Here is a 26,214-nt window from a genome sequence, read left to right on the forward strand (position 1 = left end):
CTTGAGTACATGGGCTGGCAGTCTGGCTGTTCTTTGGCTGATCTAGCCTGGGTTGAGTCAAGTGGTGATCTGATAGCCCATCTGGGGCTGGAAGGTCCAAGACGGCCTCCCCCACGTGGCTGGATCCAGGGCCAACTGCTGGACGGGCTGCCTTGCTCAGCTTTCCATGTGGCTCTCATTTTTAGTGAGGTGAGTCTGGATTCTTTTCCACAGTGGCCACAGGATTCCAGAATGGGAGAGTAAAAGCTGCAAAGCCTCTTACATCCTAGGTTCTGACATTTCTGCTCCATCACTTTCTACTGATAAAAGCAAAACACAAGGCCAGCCCAGGTTTGGGGAAGGGGTAGAGACGTGTGTGAAGAAATTAAAGCTCACACTGCAAACAGGCATGGACACAAGGGTGGGGTGATTCACTACAATTCTTACACCAGTTACTACAATGAGGAATTGGTTTGTGGGCACATTAAGTCTGAGATACTTCATAGACATCTGGGTGGAGATGTTGAGTACGCTGTTGGATACAGGAGTCTGGAGTAGAGGAGACGGGTTTAGGGAGAGTATACATTTGGAAATAATCTTATAATAATTAAATCCACAAAACTATAGGAGATAACCAAGAGAGAGAGTATAGACAGAGAAAATAATTTAAAAACGGAGTCCTAAAAAAAAACCCCAAAACTGAGTCCTGATGCATTTCAATGTTAAGAGGCTGGGTCGACAAGGAGAGATCAACAAAGTTGACTAAAGAGGTAAGAAGAAATGGAGGAGAGAGTGCCATTCTGGAATCAAGGAAAGGAAGTTTTGTAAGGAGCAAGGAGGAGTCAAATTCTGCAGCTGACAGACTGAGCAAGACTAGGGACTGATAAATGACTGTTCAGTTTCCTACAGTGGAAATCACTGGCAAGCTTTAGGAGAGACATTCCGGTTGTCCACTGAGGCAAAAACTTGATAGGAGTTGGTAAAAGAAAGGATGGGACACATGGAGACAGATGTTCAGGCCAGTTTTTCAGGACTTTCACTGGGAAAGGGAGCAGAGAAATGAGGTAACAGCAAGAGGGAGATATAGGTCAAGATAGAATTTTCCCCCCAATATTTTATTAATGAAAAATTTCAAACACCAAATGGTTGAAAGAATTTTACACTGAACACATAGAGCCACCACTTGGATCCTTCTGCCCACATTTTCCTTGACTTGCTTTATCACATATATGTCCATTTATCCACCCATTTCCAAGACAGGCTTTTTTTTTTTTTTTTTTTTTAACATTGACACATTATAGCAAGACTGAAGGTTTCTGGGAAAATCCAGTGGGTAGAACAAATTGATGAGGCAAGAGCAAGTCAGGGGAAGGATTATGAGTACAATGGGCTGGGTGGGAAAGAGGGGCTGCAATCGAGTGCTAAGGAAGGAGTTGGCTTTCAAAAAGGAGCACAGACAGAATAGCCATCATTACAGGAGTGAAGGTGAGGCACGGATGCCAGAAGGTAGGTGCATGCGAATGTGGGAGCTTGTGGAAGTTATCTCCTAATGAAGTCATCCGCTGAGAGTGAATACAGGGGGCGGAGGAAGTGTGGTAAATTAGAAGAGAAAGGAAAGAGGTGTGCAATAATCTTCTAGAAGAGTGGGAGGGTGATCTGTCTCAGAAATACAGGAAGAATGCCAAGCAACCCTGGGGGTCCATCTGAAGTTAATGGTCAGGCATTTGAAACGAGACAACACGGCTTTGAGTTTTCCTCAGCCTTGTTCAGCTGCGTGGGTGCAGGTGCAGTCGAAGAGTTAGATGTAATAATTTTTTTCCCAAGTGAGTACAGCAGAGGGGCAGAGAAGTTGAGGATGTACATGAAAGTATGACAATAATACTGGAACATGGAATTAAAGCCACACAAAGAGGGAAGTGAGGAAACGATAAGGGTAAGAGACAATGGAAAGGTGGTGGGATAAATGGACTGCAGGTCCCAAAAGGGTCAGAGAATAGATAGAGTTTCGGGTGGCAATTAGTGAGCAGGATGCTGGAAACTGAGATTATGGAGGGGCTGAAATTATTGGAATGATAAGGTCAAGGCCATGTTCATGCGAGTGAGTGACTGAGGTGAGGTGTAGAGGTCAGAGTATTGGGGGAAAAGAGATCAGGGAACTGAGCAGTTTTTAAAAACAGCTTTCCTGAGATAAACCTTTCATACACCTTGCCCACTGAAAGTGTACAATTCAATGGTTTTTAGCATACTCACAGAGTTGTGCGAATCCATCACTAAAATCAATCTTAAAAACATTTCTTAAAAAAAAAACAAAAAAACATTTATTACTTCCTAAAGAAACCCATATCTATTTGCCATCAACTCTTATCTCTCCACATTCCCCAGCCCTAGGCAACCACTACTCTACCTAGAGTATCTATGGATTTGCCTCTGGACAGTTCACACCAATGGAATCTTATAATATGTGGTCCTCTGTGACTGGTTTCTTTCACTTGGCAGGATATTTTTGAGAGTCATCCTTTTTTGTTAATACTGGAATGACTAAAACTATGACTGCTGGTGTTGGAGAGAAAGACAGTGATCCAGCAGTTAAAAAACCTTCAAGGAAAGGGAAGTGACCCAGTGTCTGCAGATGTCTGCTGTAAGGAGGGGAAGAAGATGGTACAGTTTGATGAAATCAGAGTCAGTGCAAAGAAAGAGAGGTTTACTCCAGGCAGTCCATTAAGAGAAGATGATAAGGCTGGCTATAAGGTACCAGAGCCAGAAGGTCAAAAACCAAAGTTGCGCACCCAGGGATCCCACGCTCTCTCAGGCTGCCTGCCGCTCCTTTCCCTCATCTCACCCACCACAGCCTCCGGAGCTCCCAAACGCCACAGCCTTTCCTTTCACGCATGTTAGGTTGCTGTCTGATTCACTTCATCACCAGGTCCTACATTTCCAGGACAGGGAATGGGACTGGCTCAGCCCGACAGTTGGTGTCCCCCTGGATCTGTTATTCACTCCCGGTTCACTCCGTCATGGCCTGAGTGGTCACAGTGGGGTCACGAGACAACATGGCAGCTCAGGCAGTGGATTGAGAGCCTCTCAGAACTGACATGACTGAGAAGAGGAGGAGCAACCTCACGGGATCCCTGAGGAAGACACCAGAGAAGAAGGCAGGGCAGCTGTGCTTAGACGTTCAGGGCGCTGCTGTCCCCGTGGTGGAGCTCTGAGCTAACGTCACCTGTGGGCTGTCCCAGCCTGGGGAGCAATTTCTGGCTGTCCCACACGTCCCCAGCCATCCCAGCAATAAACCCTCACTGCTCAGCAGGCAGGAGTCAGCCCTGCTGCCTGAGGAAGCCTGACTAACACACTATCTTCTCACAAACCAGTGCTGGAGGATTTGCTGAGGCCTTTTCCTCTCATTTCACAGAAACTTAAGGAGAGAGAAATCTCATCAAAAGAGGTCAGTCCAACCACAACCCTGCCAATGCCCTGAGCTGATCCGCATGGAAGAGACAGAAACGAAAATAAGAACAAAGGAAAGAACTCTCCGAATTTGAGGGGGAGGGGAGTTGAAGGTTATTTTATTTTTAGAAAGTATTATGATTAAAATAAATAAATAAACATACAGAGACAAATAACACACTTACTGAAATTAAAAATACTCTAGAAGGAATTAATAGCAGAATATCTGAAGCAGAAGAACGAATCAGTGAGCTGGAAGATAAAATGGCGGAAATAACTTCTGAAGAGCAGAATAAAGTAAAAAGAATGAAAAGAACTGAGGACAGTCTCAGAGACCTCTGGGACAATATCAAATGTACCAACATTTGAATGATAGGGGCCCAAGAAGAAGAGAAAAAGACAGGGTATGAGAAAATTTTTGAAGAGATTATAGTTGAAAATTTCCCCAACACGGAAAAGGAAATAGTCCATCAAGTCCAAGAGGTACAAAGAGTCCCATACAGGATAAACCCAAGGAGAAACATGCGAAAACACATACTAGTAAAGCTAACCAAGACTAACAAAGAAAGAATATTAGAAGCAGAAAGGGAGAAGCAACAAGTAACATACAAGGGAAACCCCATATGTTTAACAGCTGATCTTTCAGCAGAAACTCTGCAGGCCAGAAGGGAATGGCAGGATACATTTAAAGTATTGAAAGGGGAAAATCTACAACCAAGAATACTGTAGCCGGCAAGGGTCTCATTCAAAATTGATGGAGAAATAAAAAGATTTTCAGGCAAGCAAAGTTAAGAGAATTCAGTACCACCAAACCAGCTTTACGACAAATGTTAAATGGACTTAAAAATAGTCAAGAAATACAAGAGAAAAGATCTACAAAATCAACCCCAAATAATTAAGAAAATGACAGTAGGAACATATATATCAATAATTACTTTAAATGTAAATGGATTAAATGCTCCAACCAAAAGACACAGGCTGGCTGAATGGATACAAAAACAAGACCCATATACACCCTATCTACAAGAAACCCACTTCAGACCTCAAGACACATATAGACTGAAAGTGAGAGGACACAAAAATACATTCCATGCAAGTGGGAAGGAAAAGAAAGCTGGAGGAGCAATCCTCATATCAGACAAAATAGACCTTAAAATAAAGAAGATTACAAGAGATAAGGAAGGACACTAGAAATGATCAAGGGATCAATCCAAGAGGAAAGTGAAAGTGAAGTTGCTCAGTCATGTCTGACTGTTTGCGACCCTGTGGACTGTAGCCTAGTGGCTCCTCCATCCATGGGATTCTCCAGGCAAGAATACTGGAGTGGGTTGCCATTTCCTTCTCCAGGGGATCTTCCCGACTCAGGGATCAAACTCGGATCTTCCACATTGCAGGCAGACGCTTTACCCTCTGAGCCACCAGGGAAGCCCAGTTGTAAATACCTATGAACCCAACCTCAATACATAAGACAAACACTAACAGACATAAAAGGAGAAATTGACGGTAACACAATGATAGTAGGAGACTTTAACACCCCACTCACACCAATGGACAAATCATCAAAACAGAAAATTAATACAGAAACACAAGTCTTAAATGATACATTAGATGAGATAGATCTCATTGATATCTTCAGGACTTTCCATCCAAATGCAGAAGAATACACCTCTTCTTGAGTGCACGTGGAACTTTCTCCAGGGTAGACCATATCTTGGGTCACAACTCAAACCTCAGTAAATTTAAGAAAATTGAAACTGTATCAAGCATCTTCTCTGACCACAACACTATGAGACTACATATCAAGAAAAAAACTGTAAGAAACACAAACACATGGAGATTAAACAACATGTTTGTATATAACCAACAGGTTACTGAAGAAATCCATAGGGAAATCAAAAAATTTCTAGAAACAAATGACAATGAAAACATGACAACTCAAAACCTATGGGATGCAGCAAAAGAAGTTCTAAGAGGGAAGTTTGTAGCAATACAATCCTACCCCAAGAAGAAAAACAGTGAATAGACAACCTAACTTTACACCTGAAGCAACTGGAAAAAGAAGAACAAAAACCCCCAAAATTAGTAGAAGGAAAGAAATCATAAAGATCTGAGCAGAAATAAATGAAAAAGAAATGAAGGAAACAATAGTAAAGATTAATAAAACTAAAAGCTAGTTCTCTGAGAAGATAAACAAAATTGACAAGCCTTTAGCCAGCTGCTGCAGTTGCTGAGTCGCATCAGTTGTGTCCGACTCTGTGCGACCACACAGACGGCAGCCCACCAGGCTCCTCTGTCCCTGGGATTCTCCAGGCAAGAATACTGGAGTGGGTTGCCATTTCCTTCTCCAATGCACGCATGCATGCATGCTAAGTTTCTTCAGTCATGTCGCACTCTGTGAGACCCTATGGACAGCAGCCCACCAGGCTCCCCTGTCCACGGGATTCTCCAGGCAAGAATACTGTAGTGGGTTGCCATTTCCTTCTCCTTTAGCTAGACTCATCAAGAAAAAAAAGACAAGAATCAAATCAACAAAATTAGAAATGAAAAAGGAGAGGTTACAACAGACAATGCAGAAATACAAAGGATTATAAAAGACGATTATGAACAACTATATGACAGTAAAATGGATAACCTGGAAGAAATGGACAGATCCTTAGAAAAGTTCAACCTTCCAAGACTGAACCAAGAAGAAACAGAAATTATGAACAACCCAATTACAAGCACTGAAATTGAAGCTGTGATCAAACATCTCCCCAAAAAACAAAAGCCCAGGACCAGATGGCTTCACAGGAGAATTCTATCAAACATTTAGAGAAGGGCTAATGCCTATCCTTCTAAAACTCTTACAAAAAGTTGCAGAGGAAGGAACACTTCCAAACTCATTCTACGAGGCCACCATCACCCTGATACCAAAGCCAGACAAAGACAACACAAAAAAAGAAAACTACAGGCCAATATCACTGATGAACATAGATGCAAAAATCCTCAACAAAACTTTAGCAAACAGAATTCAGCAACACATCAAAAAGCTCATACACCATGATCAAGTTGGGTTTATTCCAGGAATGCAAGGATTCTTCAATATATGCAAATCAATCAATGTGATACACCATTTTAACAAATTGAAAGACAGAACCATATAATAATCTCAATAGATGCAGAAAAAGCCTTTGACAAAATTCAGCACCCATTAATGATTAAAACTCTTCAAACAAATGGGCACAGAAGGAATCTACCTCAACATAGTAAAGGCCATATACGATAAGCCTACAGCAAACATTATTCTCAATGGTGAAAAACTGAAAGCATTCCCCCTAAGATCAGGAACAAGACAAGGGTGTCCACTTTCACCACTATTATTCAACATAGTTCTGAAAGTCCTAGCTACAGCAATCAGAGAAGAAAAAATAAATAAAAGGAATCAAGATCGGAAAAGAAGAAGTAAAGCTGTCACTGTTTGCAGATGACATGATACTGTACATAAGATAATATCAGAAAATTACTAGAGCTAATCAGCGAATTCAGCGAAGTTGCAGGATACAAAATCAATACATAGAAAACACTTGCATCTCTACATACTAACAATGAAAAATCAGAAAGAAAAATCAATGAATCAATCCCATTCACCACTGCAACAAAAAGAATTAAATATCTAGGAATAAACTTAGCTAAGGACACAAAAGAACTGTACACAGAAAATTATAAGACTCTAATGAAAGAAAACAAAGATGACATAAACAGATGGAGAGATACTCCATGTTCCTGGGTAGGAAGAATCAATATTGTGAAAATGATTATATTACCAAAAGCAATCTACAAATTCAATGCAATCTACAAATTCAATGCATTTTTCACAGAACTAGAACAAAAAATTTCACAATTCATATGGAAACACAAAAGACCCTGAATAACCAAAGCAGTCTTAAGAAAGAAGAATGGAGCTGGAGGAATCAGACTATACTACAGATTATACTTCAGATTATACTACAAAGCTACAGTCATCAAGATAGTATTGTGTTGGCACAAAAACAGAAACATAGACCAATGGAACAAGATAGAAAGCCCAGAAATAAACCCATGCACCTATGGGTACCTTATTTTTTTACAAAGGAGGCAAGAATATACAATGGGGCAAAGACAGCCTCTTCAATAAATGGTGCTGGGAAAACTGGACAGCTACATGTAAAAGAATGAAATTAGAACACTTCCTAACACCATACACAAAGATAAACTCAAAATGGATTCAAGACCTAAATGGAAGACCAGAAACTTTAAAATTCTTAGAGGAAAACATAGGCAGAACACCCAATGACATCAATCAAAGCAAGATCCTCTATGACCCACCTCCCAGAGTAATGGAAATAAAAACAAAAGTAAATAAGTGGGACCTGATTAAACTTAAAAGCTTTTGCACAGCAAAGGAAACTATAAGCAAAGTGAAAAGACAACCCTCAGAATGGGAGAAAATAATAGCAAAGGAAACAACTGACAAAGGATTAATCTCCAAAATATATAAGCAACTCATACAATTCAATGCCATAAAAACAAACAGCCCAATTAAAAAGTGGCAAAAAGATCTAAACAGACATTTCTCCAAAACAGACAGACAGATGGCTAACAAACACATGAAAAGATGCTCAACATCCCTCATTATGAGAGAAATGCAAATCAAAACTACAATGAAATATCATCTCACACTGGTCAGAATGGCCATCATCAAAAAGTCTACAAACAATAAATGCTAGAGAGGGTGTGGGAAAAGGGAACGCTCTTGCACTGCTGGTGGGAATGTAAATTGATACAGCCACTATGGAATACGGTATGGAGATTCCTTAAAAAACTAGGAATAAAACCACCATATGACCCAGCAATCCTTCTCCTAGGCATATACCCTGAGGAAACCAAAATTGAAAAGACACATGTATCCCACTGTTCACTGCAGCAATATTTACAATAGCTAGAACATGGAAGCAACCTCGATGTCCATCGACAGATGAATGGATAAAGAAGTTGTGGTATATATACACAATGGAATATTACTTAGCCACAAAAAGGAACACATTTGAGTCAGCTCTGATGAGGTGGGTAAACCTAGAACCTATTATATAGAGTGAAGTGAGTCAGAAAGAGAAAGATAAATATCATATTCTCACGCATATGTACAAATCTAGAAAAATGGTACTGAAGAACTTATTTACAGGGCAGCAGTGGAGAAACAGACATAGAGAATAGACTTATGGACTTGGGGAGAGGGGAGGAGAGGGTGAGATGTATGGAAAGAATAACATGGAAACATTCATTACCATATGTAAAACAGATAGTCATCGGGAATTTGCTGTATGGCTCAGGAAATTCAAAGAGGGGCTCTGTATCAATCTAGAGTGGTGGGATGGGGCAGGAGATGGGAGGGAGGTTCAAAAGGGAGGGGATATATGTATCCCTATGGCTGATTCATGTTGAGGTTTGACAGAAAACAGAATTCTGTAAAGCAATTATCCTTCAATAAAAAAAAAAAATTAAAAACAAAAACAAAACTCCAGCCAGTTCCAGCCTTCCACATGAGAGAAAGGAAACACCCAATTCCAGTCCACCCTAGCCTTCATGTCCCAACTGAGGGGGGAACAACTGAGAAACAGTGAAGCTCACAGTCCATATGTACTGGCTCATGAAAAGACTGAGACCTGATCAGAGGACCACAGCACACTTCTCCAACGCCCACACCTCACCACCTCACTACTTAGCCTCCTTTCAGGAGTTCCTTTGGGACTTCCCTGGTGGCTCAGATGGTAAAGCATCTGCCTACAATGCAGGAGACCCGGGTTCAATCCCTGGGTTGGGAAGATCTCTTGGAGAAGGAAATGGCAACCCACTCCAGTATTCTTGCCTGGAGAATCCCATAGACAGAGGAATCTGGTAGGCTACAGTCCATGGGGTCGCAAAGAGTTGGACACGACTGAGTGACTTCACTTTTACCTGAGATATTAAGTTTGGAGATATATATATATCAAGCTAAAAGGCAAAAATACAATTTGATGAGACAAAGCAAGCATCAGAGCCTGATTCAGACTCAGATATGACAGGAACGTTGCAATTATCAGACCATGAATTTACAATTATGCTAGGGGCTCCAATGGATGAAGTAGACAGCATGTGAGAAAGATGGGCAACATAAACAGAGAGCTGGAAATTCTAAGAAAGAACCAAAAAGAAATGCAAGAGATCAAAAACACTGCAACAAAAATGAAGAATGTTTTTGGTGGGCTTATTAGTAGGCTGGACACAGTTGAGGAAAGAGTCCCTGAGCCTGAAGATATTTCAGTAGTAACCTCCAAAACTGAAAAATCAAACAATGAGAAAACAGAAAGTAATACTGAAGAACTGTGGGACAGTTACAAAAGGTGTCATGTATATGTAATGGGAATATCAGAAAGAGATGAGAAAAATGAACAGAAAATATTTGAAACAATAATGATGGAGAATTCCCCCAAATTAATGTCAAGACACCAAACCACAGAGCCAGTAAGCTCAGATAAAATCAAATAGAATAAATGTTGCCTTAATCCACACTTCACTAGGCATAGCATTTTCAAACTATGGGAAGTCAAAAATAGAAAAAATCCTGAAAGAAGAAAGAAGGGGGAAAAAATCACTTACAGAGGATCAAAGACAAGAATTAAAGCTGATGTCTCCTCAGAAACCATTTAAACAAGAAAAGAGTGGAGTGAAATTGCTGAAGTGTTGAGAGAGAAATTCCATAAACTCAGAATTCTATACCTTGTGAAATTATCCTTCAAAAGGAAAGGAGAAATACAGATTTTCTCAGACAAAAATCGAGAGAATTTGTTGCCAGTACATCTAACTATATGTTGTCTGCAAGAAACCCACTTTAAATGTAAAGACACATATAGATTAAAAGTAAATGGATGGAGAAAGATATACCATACTGACACTAATCAAAAGAAAGCAGTGGCAGCTATACTCATTTTGGACTTCAGAGCAAGGGAAGTTATGAGGTATAAAGAGGGGCACTGAATAATGACAAAAGGGTCAACTGTCCAAGAAGACCATAACAGTCCTTACCATGTAGATGCCTAACAACAGAGCATCAAATTATGTGAGGCAAAAACTGACAGAACTGTAAGGAGAAATAGATGAAACCACTATTACAGCTGGAAACTTCAACAATCCTCTATCAGAAATAGACAGATCCAGCAGGTGGAAAATCAGTAAGGACATAAACTCAACAACACCATCAATCACCATCAATATAGACTACTTCATCCTCCAACAGCAGAATATATATTCTTCTCAAGCCCATATGAAACATTCACCAAGATAAACCACATTCCAGGCTATAAAATATATCTTACTAAAATTAAAAGGACAGAAATCATACAATGTCTGCTTTCAGACTTCATGGAACTCAACAAGAAATCAATAACAGAGAGATAACTGGAAAATCCCCAAGTACTTGAAGAAAAAACAATACACTTCTAAATAACACACAGGTCAAAATTCAAGATAAATTTTAAAACATTTTGAACTAAATGAAAATACAACTCATCAAAACGTGTGGGATGCAGCAAAATTCATGCTTAAAGGGAAATTGTAGCACTAAACCATGTATTAGGAACTTGGAGCACTGAATCATCTATTAGAAAAGAAGATTTAACTTCAATCATCTAAGTTTTCACCACAGGAAACCAGAAAAATAAGAGAAAATTATTTTCTTTTGTTTTGGCCATGTCATGCCACATGTGGGATCTTAGTTTCCCAACCTGGGATCAAACATGTGTCCCCTGCAATGGAAGCATGGAGTCTTAACCACTGGACCACCAGGGAAATCCCTAAGAGAAAACTAAACCCAAAATCAGGATGAGAAAAGAAATAGTAATTAGGGCAGAAATCAATGAAATTAAAAACTGCAAACCAATAGAGAAAATCAACAAAACTAAAAGCTGGTACTTCGAAAAGATCACTAAAATCAGTAAACCTTTAGCTAGACTAAGAAAGAAAAAGAGAGGTAAAAATTTCTGATATTAGAGATGAAAGAGGGAATATCACTATAGATCCCCAGGATATTAAAAATAATCAGGGTATACTATGAACAACTCAATGTCCACAAATATGATAACCCAAATGAAATGGACCAATTTTCTGAAAGATACAATCTGTCAAAACTCACACAAGAAGAAGTAGACAATCTAAATAGAACTGTATCAGTTAAAAATATTGAGTAAATGATGAATAACATTTCAAAACAAAAAGCATCAGACCCAGATGGATTCACTACTGAATTCTATCAAATGTTTAAGGAAAAAATTATACCAGTTCACTACAATCTCCCTCAGAAGACTGAAGCAAAGAGAATACTTCCTAACTCATTCTATAAAAACAGCATTAATCTAATACCAAAACCAAACAAAGACATTAAAGAAAAGTACAGAACAATATCTCTTATGAACACAGATGCAAAAATCCTCAACAGAACAATAGCAAATTGAATCAAATAATGTATAAAAATTACACATCATGACCAATTGGGATTTATCCCAGGTATACAAGGCTGGTTAAACATTTGAAAATCAATGTAATCCATCACATCAACAGGTTAAAGAAGAAAAATCATATGATAATATCAATAGATGCAGAAAAAGCATTTGGCAAAATTCAACACAAATTCATGATAAAAATTATCTGTAAACTAGGAATAGTGGGGAACTTTTTCAACTGAATAAATAATTATCTACAAACCTCCTGAAGTTAACATCATGCTTCATGATAAGAAACTTGAGGTTTTCCCACTAAGATCAGTGACAAGGTAAATGTCCCCTCTTACCACTGCTTTTCAACATCATACTAGAAGTCCTAAATAATGCACTAAGGTCAAAAAAAGGAAATAAAATGGATGCATACTGAGAAGAAAGAAATAAAACAGTCTTTGTTTACAGATGACATTATTGTCTATGTAGAATATTAGAAAGAAGCAAGCAAAAAGTTCAGGAAATAATAAGTGATTATAGCAAGGCTGCAGGGCACATGGTTATTTTTTTAAAGAAAATCTGGAGAAGGAAATGGCAACCCACTTCAGTATTCTTGCCTGGAAAAGTCCATGGACAGAGGAGCCTGGCTGCAGTCCATGGGGTTACATGACTGAGCATGTGTGCTCGAGGGTGGGGGGAGATGGGTTGGTAGCAATAACCAACTGGTAGAACTAAAAATAATAATAATAAAAAATTAAAAATAAAAATAAAATCACTTTCCAATATATCAGCAATAAACAAGTGGAATTTGAAATTAAAATCACAATACCACTTACATTAGTATCCCTCAAAATGAAATACTTAGGTATGAGTCTAACAAAATAGTACAAGGTCTAAATGAGGAAAGCTACACACTTCTGATGAAGGAAATCAAAGAAGTTAATAAATGGAGAGAAGTTCCATGTCCATGGATAGAAAGATTCAATACTGTCAAAGTGTCAGTTCTTCCCAACTTGATCACTGGATTCAATGCAACCCTAATCAAAATCCCAACAACTTATTTTGTGAACACTAACAAACCTCTCTAAAGTTTATATGGAGAGTCAAAAGACCCAGCATGGCCAACACAATGCTAAAGGAGAAGAACAAAGTTAGAGGACTGACACTACCCAACTTAAAGACTTTATTAACCTACAGTAATCAAGACAGTGTGGTACTAGCAAAAGCACAGACAAATAGATCAATAGAATAGAACAGAGAGCCCAGAAATACACCCACATAAATAAAGTCAACCAATCTTTGACAGAAGAGAAAAAAAAACACAATGGAGAGTAAATAGTCTTTTTAACAAATAATGCTAGAACAACTGAACATTCACATTAAAAAAAAAAAGCATATAGATACAGACCTTACACTGCTCACAAAAATTAACTCAAAATAGATCACAGACTGTAAGATAAAACACAAAACTATAAAAACTAGTAGAAGATAACATATGACCTTGGGTTTGGCAATGACTTTTTAGATACAACACCAAAAGCATGATCTCTGAAAGAAAGAATTAATTAGTTGGAGACTTCATTAAAATTAAAAACTTCTGCTCTGTAAAAGACACTTTTAAGAAAATGAAAAGACAAGTCACAGGCTGTATTTGCAAAAGATGTATCTGATAAAGGACTGTAAATGAAAACACACTTAAAATTCAACAACAAGAAAACAAAAACCCAATGAAGAAATGCACAAAAGATCTGAGAAGACGGAAAGTAAGCATATTTGCTCCACATCATATGTCATGAGGCAAAGGCAAGTTAAAACAATGAAATACACACCTATTAGAATGGCCAAAATCCAGAATGCTGTAACACTACCAGCTGACAATGAGCACCAGGAATTCTCACTGATTGGAGGTGGAAGCCTATTGGCAGGGAAGTCTGGGAAGTAATCCTACATCAACAACTAGAAGAGGGTGAATGACCCAGGTGGAGAGAGCCAATCCAAAGTATTTACTTCACCCTCCAGAGGCGTTACCAAATTTCACTCCCAACCACACAGGATCTTAGCAATACTTTGAGCTTTGCCAATTCAATAAATGAAAAACATCACCTTATTGTTTCAATTAGCACTTCTTCCCAGTTGGCTTAATGGTAAAGAATCTGCCTGCCAATGCAGGAGATGCTGGAGACAGCTGGTTCGATCCCTGGGTCAGGAAGATCCCTGGAGGAGGAAATGGCAACCCACTCCAGTATTCTGCCTGGATAATTCTATGGACAGAGGAATCCGATGGGCTACAGCCCATGGGGTCTCAAAGAGCCGGACACGACTGAGTACACCTCTTCCTTTGGGAGAAGTTGAGTATCCGCTCACAGACCACTACAACGTGCACTCCTGTGAACAGAATTCAGTGGGAGCACTGCCCTCTGCCGCTGTGCAACATGGCGAGCCTGTATAGAGTTACATACAATTTTAATTTCCTTTTGTGAATTCTTTAGATCCTTTGCCCATAAGCTGGCTTCCCCCCCCCACCCCCCCCATGATATATCTGACTGAAAACATACATCAGGGCCTGAACATATGGCATCTTCAGTGTCACAGATTTCCAAACCTACACCTTAGGGTAGGTTAATTTTGTGTCAACATGCCTGGGCTAAGGGATGCCCAGATAGCTGGTAAAACATTACATCTAAGTGTTTCTGGATAGATTAGTATTTGTACCAGACTAAGTAAAAAAGACTGCCTTCACCGATAGTGGTGGACACTATCAAATCCAGTGAGGGCCTAAACAGAACAAAAAGGCAGAAAAAAAGTGAATTTGCTTTCTGCTTGAGCTGGGACATCCATCTTCTCCTGCCCAGGAATACCTGCGCTCCTGGTTCTCGGCCTTTGGACTTGGACTAAGACTTCTACCACTACACCTCCTCCTCCTCCAGGCCTCTGGGTTTGGACTGGTACTACATCTCCAGCTTTCCTGAGCTGAAATCTCAGGCTCCATAATTATATGAGCCAAGCCCTCACAGTAAGTCTCGTTCTATATGCCTATATCCATCCTACGGGTTCTACTTCTCTAGAGAACCCTGACTGATACACCTAATGACCACACAACTTTTCTCCCTTTCTGTCTTCTCCCTCCCCGGGGATGGTCCTGGTGAAGGGTAAGGGAGGAATAACCTCAACTTGAAATGTCACAAGCATTTCAAGCTCTGGGGCTCTAAGAACTCTAAGTTGCATTCAAAGTGCTTCTCCCACACAGTTTACAAGAAATTCTCTTTTGCCTCCTGCCTGCTGCAGATTTAGTAATGAATCATGCTGGATGGACCTCTGAGGACACAGTGTGCCTAGTGGGTTGGGTGGCCTTTCTTGCCTGCTGGGCTTGCGTTCTTGAGGTTTATAATGTCTTCTTGGTGAATAATAGCTTCGTGTTCATGCCAAGGCCTTTTTGTCTTTGCTGACCAAAGAGGATGGAAGCCTGAGATCTCAAATTCATCAGCAGGCCTTTTAAAACTGGTCAATCAATCAGGCCACATGGAGCCACAGAAAGTACACGCTGCTGATGCAGAAGGGCCCAAGCACTCAGAGGAACACACCATTTGCCTAGGAGTGTGGGGCTGAAATTTTTTTCTCTGTAAAATGTCCAGTTGCTAAGGGGCCTCAGGTGCTCAGTGGCAGGGCCAGTGAGCAAGGAATGTACTTAACGGACTTCCCTCTAAGCCCTGATCTGATGCACCAAATTCCATCATTAGATATTCATTTCTTTGGCATAAATCTTCCCACAGTAATCCAGTAGTCTCTCCTGACTTGCTGATTATTTTTCACTTGATCAGTCTCAAATCATCCTAGTCAGTTTTAATCCCTTCCTCTTGGTCTCCTCCTCCCATCCCCCATCCAATCAATGATGGAGGTGCCTTGATTATTCCTTCAGTGTGTTGCTGGCAAAGGTCTACTGGAGTGGGAAAAGTACTGGTTGTGTGACCTTGAGCAATTGATTCAAACTCTCTCTGAGCTTCAGTTTCTCCATCTGTAAAGTGGAGCTAATAACTTCCCACCTCATAGGGTTTTTTGTAAGGATGAAAAATAATTCATGACTTTGTTAAAACACACACATATAATGCCATTTCCCCAGAAGCCTCTTCAGTTGGCTAGTGTCAAGCCTAGTGATTTATAAGACCATTTGCATATACTATAAGACACACAAATAACACATGGTTTTATAAAAATGAGATCAGAGTTCATCTTTAGAAAAGAGAAACATGGCCCAAGTTGTTTTTTTTCCTTTCTGTTACCTGCTCCACAACCCTAATTCAGGTCACTATTACTTTCTGCAAAAGTTTCTGAACAGTCCTTTCTATAACCATGCCCCATGTGAAGTTTCCCTCTCTCTAAAACACCCTCTTCCTCACTGATGCTGCTCAGGTAATTTTTCTAAAACAATCTATAGATTAGAACTCCTCATGCTCAGACACTTTCAATGGTTCCCACTGCCTTTGAGTGTTGAGTCTAAACTCTTTAATCTGGCAGTGAAGTTCTCTCCTGAACTGACCTAAATCTCATCCAGTTCAGCAAGCATTTCCCCAGGGCCCACTGTGTGCCAGCCTCAAGCTTAGCACAGGGATGGGGATTTGAGGCTTAGACATAAGCCTCAAATTGCCTACATTTGTTGGATCATGGAGAAAGCAAGGAAGTTCCAGAAAAACATCTACTTCTGCTTCATTGACTATGTTCAAGCCTTCGACTGGGTGAATCACGACAAACTGTGGAAGATTCTCCAAGAGATGGGAGGTAATGACCAGACCACCTTACCTGTCTCCTGAGAAACCTCTATGCAGGTCAAGAGGCAACAGTAAGAACCAGACACGGAAGAACTGACTGGTTCTTTTCCAAGTTGGGAAAAGAGTATGACAAAGTTGTATATTGTCACCCTGCTTATTTAACTTCTGTGCAGAGTACACCATGTGAAATGCCAGGCTGGATGAATCACAAGCTGGAATCAAGCTTACCAGGAGGAATATCAACAACCTCAGATATGCAGATGATACCACTCTAACGGCAGAAAGTGAAGAGGAACTAAAGAGCCTCTTGATGAGGGTGAAAGAGGAGAGTGAAAAAGCTGGCTTAAAACTCAATATTCAAGAAACTAAGATCATGGCATCTGGTCCCATCACTTCACAGCATATACAAGGGGAAAAAGTTGAAGCAGTGATAGATTTCTTTTCTTGGGCTCCAATCACTGCAGACAGTAACTACAGCCATGTAATTAAAAGACACTTACTCCTCAGAAGAAAAGCTATGACAAACCTAAATAGCATATTAAAAAGCAGAGACATCACTTTGCCAACAAAGGTCTGTATAGTCAAAGTATGGTTTTTACAGTAGTCATTTTCAGATGTGAGAGTTGTATCATAAAGAAAGCTGAGCACCAAAGAATTGATACTTTTTTTTTCATTTATTTTTATTAGTTGGGGGCTAATTACTTTACAATATTGTACTGGTTTTTGTCATACACTGACATGAATCAGCCATGGATTTACATGTAATCCCCATCCCGATCCCCGCTCCCACCTCCCTCTCCAGTGCACCAGGCCCGAGCACTTGTCTCATGCATCCAGCCTGGGCTGGTGATCTGTTTCACCCTAGATAATATACATATTTCGATGCTGTTCTCTCTAAACATCCCACCCTCACCTTCTCCCACAGAGTCCAAAATTCTGTTCTGTATATCTGTGTCTCTTTTTCTGTTTTGCATATAGTGTTATCGTTACCATCTTTCTAAATTCCATATATATGTGTTAGTATACTATATTGGTCTTTATCTTTCTGGCTTACTTCACTCTGTATAATGGGCTCCAGTTTCATCCATCTCATTAGAACTTATTCAAATGAATTCTTTTTAATGGCTGAGTAATATTCCATGGTGTATATGTACCACAGCTTCCTTATCCATTCATCTGCTGATGGGCATCTAGGTTGCTTCCATGTCCTGGCTATTATAAACAGTGCTGCGATGAACATTGGGGTGCACCTGTCTCTTTCAGATCTGGTTTCCTTGGTGTCTATGCCCAGAAGTGGGATTGCTGGGTCATATGGCAGTTCTAATTCCAGTTTTTTAAGAAATCTCCACACTGTTCTCCATAGCGGCTGTACTAGTTTGCATTCCCACCAACAGTGTAAGAGGGTTCCCTTTTCTCCACACCCTCTCCAGCACTTATTGCTTGTAGACTTTTGGATAGCAGCCAAGAACTGATACTTTTGAATTGTGATGCTGGAGAAGACTCTTGAGAGTCCCTTGGACTGCAAGGAGATCCAATCAATCCTAAAAGAAATCAACCCTGAATATTCATCGGAAGGACTGATGCTGAAGCTGAGGCTCCAATACTTTGGCCACCTGACACAAAGAGCCAACTCACTGGAAAAGATCCTGATGCTGGGAAAGATTGAAGGCAAAAAGAGAGATGGTTGAAAGATTGAAGGCAAAAAGAGAGATGGTTAGATAGCATCACCAACTCAATGGACACAAATCTGAGCAAACTCCGGGAGGTACTGTAGATATTGTAGAGGAGACTGGTGTGCAGCAGTCCGCAGTCAGACATGCCTTAGCAATGAACAAGACTTACTCAGTTCCACCACCTAGTGGGGAGGGAGACAACGAACAGGTATTTTCTGTAAGGTAACAGTAGGATAAAGGTAATCAATCCCAAGGAGCTCTGAAAACTTGGGAAAGCACCTGCCTACCTGGTCATGTTCTCATCTGTCATCCAAACCCTCCCTATTCTGAGTCCTGCACATATCAAGGCAATGTTTCACCCCCCAGGTGGGTGGGGCCTGGTGACTCAGATAGTAACACTGAAAAAGCGTCTGCTGTCCATTATTGCTTTCATTGACTGTACCACTGCCAAGACTGCATACTCTTCAAGGACATCAACAGTAGAACAGACAAATCAACTGATACGCTCACCCAGCAGAACACTAAACAGTAATGGGAATGAATGGGCTGGAATGACACGGTCAACATGGATGAATCTCAGGGACATACTGTTGAGTGAAAGCATCCAGACACAGGGACTTCCCTCGTAGTCCAGTGGTTAAGAATCTGCCTGCCAATGCAGAGGACATGGATTTGATCCCTGGTCTGAGAAGATCCCACATGCTATGGTGCAATTAAGCCCACACACAACTACTGAGTCTTCCCTCTGCAACTAAGAGTAGCCCCCACTCACTGTAACTACAGGAAGTCCGTGCGCAGCAGTGAAGACCGAGTGTAGCCAAAAACAAGTAAATAAATAATTTTAAAAATGCTCAGCACACAGTAAATATTAAATAGATGTTTTCTAAGTCAGGATTCTTTCCTCTAGGATACTGGAGTCACCTCAACAGCCTCCCACTTCATTTCCTCTTTAAAGGGCTGTATTAGTTAACTGTTACTGTACAGCAAACCATCATGAAACTCAGTGGCTTGAAAACAATTTCTCACGAGTCTGTGGGCCAGATGGGTGGTTCCGCTGCTCTGAGCAGGCTTGGCTCATCTCACCTGGGCTCATTCATGTATCTGTAGTCAGTCAGCTGGCAGGTCAGCAGGTGGCTGGCGGGGTTAGGACAGTCTCATTCATGTCTGGCTTTGGCTGACTTCTGTCTGGGCAGCAGGGGAGACTGGGCCATGATGATCTAGCAGTCTAGCCTGGGCTTGCTGTCATGCATGCAAGGCTTCTTGGAGCCTGAGTGATCCACCATCACTTCTGCAGCACTCTATTGGTCCTGGGGTACTAGACCCTACCCCTTAGATGAAAGAGCAGCAGTCGTATTATGAAGGGTATGGAGATGAGAGGGCTGAGTGTGGCTAGTTTTGATATAAAACTAGCACTAGAGCATTGATGCCTGGTGTGGGGAGTTCAGAATATACTTGTCAGTTGAGGAGTAGGAGTGTCGCCTCCCAGTTTTAAGGCCAGATCAGAGTGGATTCAGATGCCATCTGAGAGGCCCTCGGGTGACTTACTCCACCTCCCCGAGCTTCAGTTTCCTCAGAGGCTTGCTGTGAAGGTCAATCAAGGGAACGCAGGGAAGGGGCTGAGCACAAGTGAACCTGAGGCTCACAGAGGGAACAGTCCAAGCTAGAGCTCATCTCATCCTTAGAACACGCGGTTCATCCTGGGCTCTGTGACTCCTGCCTCGGCTTCCCACGGCTGAGAGGGAGATGGAAACCAGGCCATGCGGGAGCATGATTTCAAATTGAGAACCGTGAAATGTCAGTTACAGAGTAAGAGCTTTATTATAGTTCTTTGGGAAAAGAAGTAAGGAATTCGATCCGGTGGGCAGAAGGGAGGGGGCTGAGGGGGAGGATGGGGGCAGGAGAGAGAGATGGAGGTCCAAGAGGGAAACACTGAGCCATCGGAAAGGAGTCTCCCCTCACCCCCTAAAAATAATGTGAATGACATTTTTACTTGATGTTTTGTTCTGATTACAAAATTACTGTGTGTTGACTTGACAGAGTCTTAAAAATGTACAGACCGAGAGCATTATGCTAAGTGAAGTAAGTCCAGCATAGAAAGACAAATAACAGGTGTGCTCACTTAAATGTGAAATCTAAAGTCAAAACAAAAAACTCAAACTCACAGATACAGAGAACAGATGGATGATTACCAGAGGTGGGGGGTGGGTAAAATGGGTGAAAGGTGTCAAAGGGAGCAAACTTCCAGTGATAAATAACTCATGGGATGTAATATACAACATGGGGACTATAGCTAATTATACTATAGTGCATATCCAAATGTTGCTAAGAATAGATCTTAAAACTTCTCATCACAAGAAAAAAATGTATAACTATGTGTAGCAACTAAACCACCACCACAACATGTGGTGATGAATATCAACTAGACATACTGTAGTGATCATTTAACAATATACAAAAGCAAAAGTCACTCAGTCGTGTCTGACTCTGAGACCCCATGGACTATACAGTACATGGAATTCTCCAGGCCAGAACAGTGGAGTGGGTAGCCTTTCCCTTCTCCAGGGGATCTTCCCAACCCAGGTCTCCTGCATTGCAGGCAGATTCTTTACCAGCTGAGCCACAAGGGAAGCCCAATATATACAATATAACAATATATATATATATATAGTTGTATATATACAAACAGCAAATCATTATGTTGTATAGCTTGAAGTAATATAATGTTAAAGTCAATAAAAACAAAACAGAACAAAAAGCAAAATACACAGACTTTTTCGCTCCTAATCCCACCAACCAGGTATCATGGCTGATAATTACAAGCGCCTCAGTGTGTGTGCCCACACTGTCACAAATGTTTTGTATTCCCATCACTCTCGTGGTAACTCCATGAGCCAGATGTGCTGGCCCCACTGCACAGGGGAGGGGTGGACAGGAGCCCAGAGAATGTAAGTCACTCACCCAGGCCGTCAGCTCTGGTAAACAGCAGAGCCTGGATTCCAGTCCAAGCTACCGAGGGCCTGAAGTCTTGCATGTCCCCACAGGACATGGCACCACCTGGGCATGGCTGACACTTGGTATATTTCCCTCTATTTTCATTCACTTTCTGGAAACTGTACCACTACTTTATTACTTTTTCAAAAGCTATTTGAAGAATGAGTACTTGTTAGATGTGGCTGTCTTTCCCTTCCCTTTTTTTTTTTTTTTTTGGTAATTTGTAATTTTGACATATAGTCACCCCTCCATATCCACAGCTTCCCTAACAAAGGATTCAACCAACCACGGATTGAGAATATTTGGGGGGAAAAAAAACCAGAAAGTTCCAAAAGCAAAACTTGAATTTGCCATGTGCCCAGCAACTACTTACATGGCATTTACATTGTATTAGGTATGATAGGTAACCTAGAAATGACTTAAAGCATATAGGAGGATGTGAGTATTGTGTTATATGCAAATACTGTGCCATTTTCTATAAGGGACTTGAACATCTGTGGATTTTTGGTATCTACAGTGGTGGGGGAGGGCAGGGAGTGATGCTGGGACCAATCCCCTGTGAATACAAAGGGACAACTGTGACTTCAAACTTACAGAAGGGTTGAAAGACTAGTATAAGACACTCTATATCAACCAGTTGTTTACCACTTATTTTCTCATTTTCTCTCTTCACATGATTATTTATATGTATGTATGGATTTTTCTGAACAATCTGACATTAAATTGGAGACATCATGGTCTTTGACCCCTAAATGCTTCAGTATGCATTTCCTAAAAACAAAGACATGTCCATTCATAACCACAGTACAAAGAGCAAACTCAGGGCATTTAGCATTGCAGCAATACTATCATCTAATTTATGGTACATATTTAAACTTATCAATCAGCTGTGTGTGCATCTATGGGTGTAATTTTTTTCCCCCCAGTCCAGGATCTAAACCAGGATCCTGTATTGCAAGTAGCAGCCCTATCACTTTAGCCTCCTTTAAACTGGAATACAGTCTCAATCTTTGTCTTTTTTTTCTTTTAAATGAATTATATTTGATTTACAATATTGTGTTAGTTTTAGATGTACAACATAGCTATTCAATATTTTTACAGGTTCTATGCCATTACAGGTTATTTCAAGATAATGGGCATAATTCCCTGTGCTGCACAGTATATTTTGGCTGTTTTGAATAATGCTGCTAGGAATGTTTGTGTCCAGATTTTGTAAGGACACATTTTCCTTCCTCTGGGGTATATGCATGAGAATGGAGTCGCTGGGTCACGTGGTAACTCCACATCTAGTCATTTGAGGGGCTGGGAGCGTCCCTCAGTGGCTGTTCCATTTTACCTTCCCACCAGCAGTGAAGGAGGGTTCCTTCCAGAACACTTCTACAAATAGAAACAACCCCAGAGATGGGCATCACTACTCTCATCTTCCCAACAAAGACTGAGGGGCAGAAAGGGGATGTGACTTCTCAGAAGACACCCTGCCCCAAGGACTGGGCTCCAATCCTGGGACTGCCCTCCTTCCTTCAGGAAACCTGACTTTCAGGCCAAAACAGTAGGTCTTTGAGAGGTGACGGGGTAATGGGCAGAGAAAAGGAATCTGCAGATACCAAGCCTCACAATGGAGATGGAAGCTTCTGGTTTTAGGAATGGAGATATCAAAGCCACTTATGTTTTTGTTTTATTAGGCGACAGCCAGAGCCAGGTTCTGACTAATTAATAATGATCAAAGTGCTCTGGCAAGATGGAGTGCTCTGCAAACACCAGCCATGAATTATTCACAACTGGGTCTTCTTAGCTGGAGGGGAGGAGTCTGCCAAGGAGCAGAAAAAATCAAGGTCCTCACTTCTCCCTCAGCTTGCATGAGCCTGAGCTCTCCTGCAGGACTCAGTTTCTCAATCCAGAAAACGGGTCTAGATATGAGCTCTCATCTCTTTACAGTCCCAGGCCAGGTACTCAGCAACCTGAGTCCTGTTCCCATCAAGGCAGTACATACCAAGCTGCCTCCACCAAACAATAATTATAATACCACACAAAGTTCAGGGGTAGACAAACATTTTCTATAAAGACCAGGTTTTTATTAGGTCTTTGGACTAATTAAACACTTGGGCTTTGCATGTCTGCCATAGCACTCAACACTGCCTTTGCAATGCAAAGGCACCACAGACAATACATAAATGAATGAAAGCAGCTGTCCCATGAAATTTTCTTTGTGGACACTGAAATTTGACTTCTGTATAATTTTCACATGTTATAAAATATTCTTCTTTCGATTTTTCCCTACTACTTAAGAATATAAAAACCATTCTTGGCTCTTGGACTATATAATAACAGGTGTTGCCTCAAAATGTTAAACATAATTGCTGTTTAACTCAACAATTCTACTAAGTATATACTGAAAATAAATGAAAATGTAAGGGACTTCCCTGGCAGTCCAGTGGTTAAGATGACTCCACACTTCCACTGCAGGGGATGCGGGTTTGATCCCTGGTCAGGGAACTAAGATCCCACATGCTACATGGTCAAAAAAACAAAGTAGAAGAAAAACACAAATGTCCATCAACTGATGAATGGATAAACAAAATGTGGTATATCCAGTGAAATATTGTTCAACCATAAAAAGGACCAAAGTTCTATGTACACATGTTACAATATGGATTAGCCCTGAAAACAGGCTTTCGAGAAAGCCAAGGCTCAGAGAAAGAACTGACAAGGACACAGGTAACCAGTGGTGAGGTGTGAGCAGAATCAGGTCTTTGAAATCCCTGTCCAGTGCTTGCTGCAGCAGACTTTCCCAGAGTTGCATTCAGAAACCAGTATGTCACTCCTCAAAGCCCCAGGGGAGAAGAGACCTAGGGAGGGGACGCCTCCTAGACCTGTCCCTCCCTGCTATGCCTCCGCATCACCCTGCCTGTTACCCATGCCAGCTTCCTCCTCTCCGCCCCTCGGCTCCTCCCAGTCCTTTTCTCTCCTTTCCTTCCCAGAACCGCTAACCAAGGCTGTCCCTCCTACTTCTTACTCAGGGTGCTGGGGAGAGGGGCAGTGGGAGTACAGGGAGGCTCCTCCAGAAATCCAGTCCATGTGACATATCTGGAAAAGGGCTCCAAAAGGGTGAGGAATAAGTCCAAGGTCACACAGCAGATATGGAATCTTTGAGTTCCTTGATATTTTTGAGAATGAAGAGAGAGGGTTTGGGGCAAGAATAGGGTTTGAGATGAGCCAAGCTCCATCCCATTCCTGATTTTTCTCCACACAACACATACCCCCATAACTTCCCCCCACCCCTGCCCTGCTTCATACTTTCAAAGGCACTACTAGGGAGGCCTGGCATGCTGCGATTCATGGGGTTGCAAGGAGTAGGACAAGACTGAACAACTGAACTGAACTAAACTACTACAAGAAGGGCTTTTAAAAATATTAAAATACTAAGTGTAGAAAAAACCCAGCACCTGGATTCAAAGCTTGGCTTCTTCACTCACCATCTGTGTGACCTCTGGCAGCTCATTTCATATCTCTGACCTCAGTTTCTTCACCTATGATTTGGGAATAATAACGGTACCTACTCAAAGAGTCGTGTGACAATTAAATGAGGCTATAAAAAGCACTAAAAACATGTGCATGGCCCTAGCAAGCACTTAATACATCTCTGCATTTTCCCAGTGATTTCCTTCATACATATTTTTTCCCTACAAAAATGAAATAATTCTGTATTCACTATGTTATAATGGATTTCACCCCTCACCTTAACCAAATTAACATCTTTCCATAGCATTAGGAATCTTTCTATAGAACATCTTTCTTTTTTCTTTTTTTTTTTGCCTCACCATGCATGGCTTTTGGGATCTTAGTTTCCTGACCAGGGATCAAACCCAGGCCTTTAGCAGTGAGAGGAGAGTCCTAACCACTAGACCACCAGGGAATTACCGAGAACATCTTTCTTAAGATAGCATATGCATATGTAGTATTCCATTTCCTGAAGTGGGATCCTTAGTATGATCTTTGCTTTTCCATGACCAAACATGTTCTTCCTTGTCTTTGACCAATTACTGCTTCAGGGTAAATTCCTAGGGAAGTTGCTGAGTCAGAGGGTGTGCAGGTGTTTTAGGCTTTTGGCCCGTAATTGTCAAACTGCCCCTAAGAAAAGTTCACAACTAGTTTCATTTCCACCAACTTGGAAAAGAAGGCCCCATACTCTCCAAGGCTTTGTCTCCTCTTATCATTTAGAAACATCATTTCTAACTTGACCCAAAAGAAGTGTTATTTGCTGCCATATTTTGATCTGCAACCCTAGCTCTTCCTAATGAAACTCAATTCAGGCATCTACTTAACCCTACGATTCTCTGGGTGGCTCTGGGCTGGTCATCAACCTCTCTGAACCCAGAAGTCTCAGCTATAATTCACAAATAAATCCTTAGTTTCTCTCTCACTCTTTTTTTTTTTTCCTGCACCAGGTCTTAGTTGCAGCATGTAGGTTCTCAGTTACAGCATTAAGGATCTAGTTCCCTGACCAGGGGTCGAAACTGGGCCCCTGCGCAGTTTTAACCACTGGACCACCCAGGAAGTCCCCTAAGTTTCCTATATAACATAATATATGTAAAAACTCAACCCCAAGTCACATTCTAATTATTTGAAACACGGCTGCAGCAGAAACAAGGATGGCATCTCAGGAGACCCCTGTAGGTAACTGTGGTGCACACGGGGAAACTGAGGCCTGGGAAGCAGAAGTCTTCCCAATAAGAAAAAACCAGAAATATTTTATAAAATTGGGTGAAAACATGACTAGGCAATTTAAAGAGGAAATCTAAATGTGTGCTACTAGACAAAGAGACATTCAAACTCATAAGTTATCAGGGAAATGCAAGCCAAACAAAGAGAAACCAAGTCACA

At 41.1% G+C, this 26,214-nt stretch overlaps 1 protein-coding gene and 1 non-coding gene across 2 annotated transcripts in view; one reads left to right on the forward strand and one right to left on the reverse strand.

Moving 5' to 3' along the window:
* CDH3 (cadherin 3) overlaps positions 1–26,214 on the reverse strand; it is a 113,432-nt gene that overhangs the window by 65,189 nt on the left and 22,029 nt on the right. The gene's annotated exons all lie outside the window — the stretch shown is intronic.
* Positions 9,192–9,263, forward strand: TRNAC-ACA (transfer RNA cysteine (anticodon ACA)). The gene has a single exon. It is a non-coding gene; the product is annotated as a tRNA-Cys (tRNA).

The sequence above is a fragment of the Odocoileus virginianus genome, chromosome 20 (assembly GCF_023699985.2).
Source record: "Odocoileus virginianus isolate 20LAN1187 ecotype Illinois chromosome 20, Ovbor_1.2, whole genome shotgun sequence".
Lineage (NCBI taxonomy): Eukaryota > Metazoa > Chordata > Mammalia > Artiodactyla > Cervidae > Odocoileus > Odocoileus virginianus.